This window comes from Microtus oregoni, unplaced genomic scaffold, assembly GCF_018167655.1.
Source record: "Microtus oregoni isolate MIOR12 unplaced genomic scaffold, Mior012 000016F_ref0000370, whole genome shotgun sequence".
NCBI classification, from domain to species: Eukaryota; Metazoa; Chordata; class Mammalia; order Rodentia; family Cricetidae; genus Microtus; species Microtus oregoni.
In genome coordinates, this window is record NW_024543075.1 from 41925226 (window position 1) to 41930324 (window position 5099).

Here is a 5099-nt window from a genome sequence, read left to right on the forward strand (position 1 = left end):
CTAGATTAAAAAGTTCCTCAGAGGAGGATGATAAGGACACAATGTCCATGATGATGAACTGGGGGCAAGGTGTGATGCCCTAAACTGTGTAGACTGAACAGAGCAACACAGGCACATAGAAGTAGAGCCCAGTCTGTGTGTAGGAAACACACAAATGTTGAGAGGCTTTATTTATGGTGCAGTGACTTCGAAAGCTAGACCAAAGTATGTATAAAAAGAAGTGAATTTGGGGCTGAAGACATGGTTCATCAGTTGAGAATGCTTATTACTCTGCAAGTAATAATTTATTCACACTCAATGCTGGCTCACAGCTCTCTATAACATTAGTCAGGGAATAAGCTTCATCTTCTGGTATCTGTGGACTTCTGCACACACATCGTGCAAATACAGACACTCAAACACACACATTTAAACATAAAGTTAAAATAAAAATAAATTTAAGAATATCAGTAAATCTAAGTTTCAGTCTTAAGGCTCAAGATGTTGTTTGTCTTTGGAAAAACACAGGAGAACTACTTATCCAGAAGACACGAAACTGTGAATATTGTACTCTTTGATTTACACATTAGATACATATATGTGTTTACTTTGTGACAATTACTTAGCTTATACTTAAGAGCTGTTCCCCCTTCCTCCTCGATTGCTGACTAACAATTGTTGAGAGAGGTTGCCATTTTCTTTAGTGGTATAGCTCCTAAGTTGACATCTCTACTCCTGTAAACTTGGGTCACACACAGAATGAAAGCATGAAGGTAGAATGTTGGAAAGAAGGGTTTTAGCATGAAAGGCAAGGATGAGAGTAGAGAATAGGCAAGCAAAAGATTAAAATTCCTTGCATAAATATATTGTCAGTCATTAAAAATTCAAGAATTGTGCACCTTTATGAAAAACAGTTCATTCTAGAGAGCTAGGAAACAATGATCAGGAAAAGATGTTCACTTAGAAAGACACTATATCCATGGTTCAATCCATAACCTCTTGTTCTTATAACTTTTCTGCTTCTTCTTCCATGAAGATCCCTGAGCATTGAAGGGAAGGGGTTGATATATGCATCTCATTTAGAGCTGGACACTCCAGTCTCTTATTCTCCATACATTGACCAGTTGAGGTCTCTGTGTTATTGACATCTAAGGCAAGAAGCTTCTTTTATGAGGCTGAGAGATGGGCTGACATATGGATATAGCAGTAAGTCATAGGAGTCATTTTAATACTGCACCCAAAGGAAATATTTGGAGGATTGATTGCTGGTAAAATTATTCATTGATCAAAATACTGCTAATTTAACATTCATACCTGATGTGGGAGGGTCTTCTGTTTTGTGTTGATTTCATTGGTTAATAAAGAAACTGCCTTGGCCATTTGATAGGCCAGCCCTTAGGTAGGTGGAGTAGACAGAACAGAATGCTGGGAGGAAGAGGGAAGTGAGGCAATTGCCATGCCTCTCCTCTCTGGGACAGCCGCCATAGAGCCAGCCACCAGGTCAGACATGCTGAATCTTTCCTGATAAGCCACCACTTTGTGGTGCTACACACATTATTGGAAATGGGTTAATCAAGATGTGAGAGTTAGCCAAGAAGAGGCTAGAACTAATGGGCCAGGCAGTGTTTAAAAGAATACAGTTTCCATGTTATTATTTCGGGGCATAAGCTAGCCAGGCGGCCGGGAGCCTGGTGGCAGGAACGCAGCCCGCTGCTCCTACTACACATACCATTATAGTAATTTGCTAGTAATAACACTATTTCAGAAGTAGAATTATAATACATTTTTGAATGAATAACCCAGTCACCTCAAACTGTAAACATTATGTAAAAACTGTCTATTTGCATTTCATAAAGTATTTTGTATTTCATAAAGTACTTACAAATAAGCGTATATTTGTAAGTACATACAATAGTACTTCTAATCAACTTTAATATCTGGATTCATTCATAACTACTACAGTGCCATAAATACAGATACCTCTTCTGTAGCCAGAGGCTTCTGGAAAGACACTTTAGTTCATCCCTCAACTTTAGTGGCCAACGTCCATCCCCAAAGCACTGTTGTATCTTCCCCAGTGAAATAACCTTAATAATGGCACTGCAGATCTATTGTGTCTTGATGCTGAAGTTATTAGGGTTCATCGTGGGTGCGAAAGCACAGACACTGTGCCCATAAGGATGTGCGCCAGGGATGAGGTGTGTTGTCCGATTCCGTGCACAGTGGACAGGTCCAGAACAGGAACATAAAACAGAGTACAACAGGGATGTGGGAAATGTATGTGTATTTCCCGAGCCTCTTTCCTGCAGAGGCAATGGCCAGCACAGTGAGGAGGATGACAGCATAGGAGAGCAGGATGAAAAGGACATCTGAGTCCACGGCCAGTTTGATGATGTACAGCTCGTAGAGTCTACTAAAGCATGGGTCAGAGCAGGCCAGATGAATCGTGTCCTGATGAAGACAATCGATATGGGAAAAGCACCATGGTGACAGTAGCCACATGTCAATAGATGTAATGAGGGTGCAGCTGTAATGGCTGTGCTCTGTATGCTCAGCACTATACCCACCAATGCCACTTGGGGTCCAGTAAGCACAGATGCGTAGCACAAAGAATCAGATCGTCACCAGGTGGTTCATGGCAACCAGCACTGCAGACTCCATGAAGGACAAGGGTTGGAGGAAGTGCTGCAGCAGCACAGACAAGCACCAGACCCTCTGTCTGGGCATCAAGCCATACACTGGCCCAAGTCTGCCATAGCCAATATGGCCAAGAAGCAATACATGGACTGGTGGAGGGAAGGCTCAGTTTGAACCAGATGCAAGATAGTAGCATTCCTGCAAGAGCTACAAAGTACCCCATAAAGATGGGCACTGAAATTCAATAATGAGTCTACTCTGGGTCTGGGAATATCTTTATTGGTGGAACAGATTCCTTCATTTTCAAAAGGTCAAAGCACTCTGGGGAAGAAGGCATCTGGTCAAAACTTAGGATAATATACATGAACCATCCAGTGTCACTGGGAAAATCCTCCAGCTGAGTGTTCTGTCTGGTTTTCATTAGACTCAAAGGCTTCTTAATTAACTCTTTCCTAAAAGTGGGATAAGCCCTTTTCCTATTTACCCATCACATTTTTGTTGTTGTTGCTAACTGACATACAGTTTTGCTTAGTGACATTAGGCATGAATGAACCCTTTCTTTACTCTTGACAAATTTCTCTAAGAACAAAGCAACAAAAATCACAAAAATAATAACAATAAAATCCCAGCAAAACCAAGAATAGCTGAATGTCTAAATTTCTTTTTCTAATGGTCTTCGTATGTTCTTACTTTACTCCCTTTTCTGTAAAGTAAGTTATTTAACTTTTCTGAACAAATCATAGACTGCTGCAAAGAATTCCATTCATCTTCCCATTTCGGTCTTCTTGTTGTTATTAGACACTTTCTGCATGTCTACCTGATCAGAAGATGAGGTGGTGCTCTTCATTCTAAACCCGATCTTCTCAAAGAACCGCAAGCTCTCCCTACCAAGAATTCAGGCTGACATACCAATGTCCCTGGGTATTGAGTCTTCCCAAGAGACTCACAGATGCTAATTCTACGTTTGCTGGGTCTTTAAAGCCACATAGTCAACATTTACTGAGATTTCTAATTACCAAAAAGTAACAGACTACATAAGTGATTCTAGAGGATAAAGGACCCTTTCTTACTGCCAACTAGAAATGAGTCTCTAATTTACCTTAAGGTGAATTTCAGCATGTACAGCCACACTAGTTATCTTCTACCTTTTTGCTTTTTCTGATTAATGTTTTTCATATGGTATATTTGATCATATTCTTCTTATGTCTTTTATCTCTCCAAAGCTCTGCCTCCTGAGAAATTGTGCTGGAGTTCTGATGGATCTTACCCAACCTTATTAGAAACAATGAGAGAAATGTTTCTAAAATAGATGTTTCAACTGTACAATTTCAGTAAGCTGATGTAGAAACAATAGTCATGTCTTGCCCTTGTCTAACTAATTCTCCGAATTCCAAAGTCAGGGCTCTCGGGAAGATGCTTACATGGCAAGCCTTGCTCTCCTCAGTCTCAGTGTCTGATATAGCATTTGCTTTCATACTTTCATCAGCAAAACAGTTCAATGATGTTTTCTATTAAAAGAGTAGATATGAGGTTTAATTGATATTCTGCATTTGGAGAATTTAGGAGAAGGTCTGGAGGAAAAAAAGGAATATAAATGAATTTGTTATCATTATTCCTGATCCAGAACTGGCGTTACCCTTCTCAATCTACAGAAGGATATTCCTTCTCTATTTTACGCAATGTGTTAGAAATCAGCAGACAGTGCCCATGAAGGACTGGCAACCTCCTTGGGGACTTGGGAATTATAAGACAATTGAAAAAGAATGAAAAGGAAGATATTAAGAGAAAGTTTATAGTATAAGCCAAGAGAAACTACGTTTAGGTTTGAGCTGTCAAATAAGACCGAGGAAAGGGTAGAAGTAGTGTCAAAGTAAAATAAGGGAAAGATAAGGGAACATATTGGTGGTCTTTTAAAAAATATGTAAAGTTTAGATATTATGATGGTGTCATGATCAAAGAAACAGGGGACTCTTAAAAATCAGTACTACTACTACTACTACTACTACTACTACTACTACTACTACTACTAAAACAGGGGACTCTAGGTGGCCAAAAAACCAAAAGAATGAAAATGGACTAGCACCGAAATATGCAGGGGGAGGTACTGAAAACAGAAGTTTGAGTGATATAGGGAAGGGGAGTTGGGAAACTTAGTTGGAGACTCTGAGGAGCAGAGGATGCTAGAGACAGCGTGAAGAGAGGGAGGATAAAGAACCTGAAAGATGGAGAATCAACATATAGGAGGAATGCATATTGCAAGAATGAGAGTAGGGAATTGATGACACAGAGATGAAAAGAGAGAACTTGAGAGAAAGGGAGGTTTTTGAAGAATTAGGAGAGGCCAGAGACTGAGAACGATAGGGAAGGGCAGAGGAAAAACAGGGAAAGGGCCCGAGAAAGAGCCAGATAAGATGTGAAAGGAGAAAATTGTTGGAAAACAGCAGGAAAGAGTGGAGAAGACAAGCAATGGTGCTATGAGGAGC

At 40.1% G+C, this 5099-nt stretch overlaps 1 pseudogene; it reads right to left on the reverse strand.

Annotated features, from left to right (window-relative positions):
- Positions 1 to 1922: 1922 nt before the first annotated feature.
- Positions 1923 to 2860, reverse strand: LOC121457402 (annotated as a pseudogene).
- Between the last annotated feature and the right edge of the window lie 2239 nt (positions 2861 to 5099).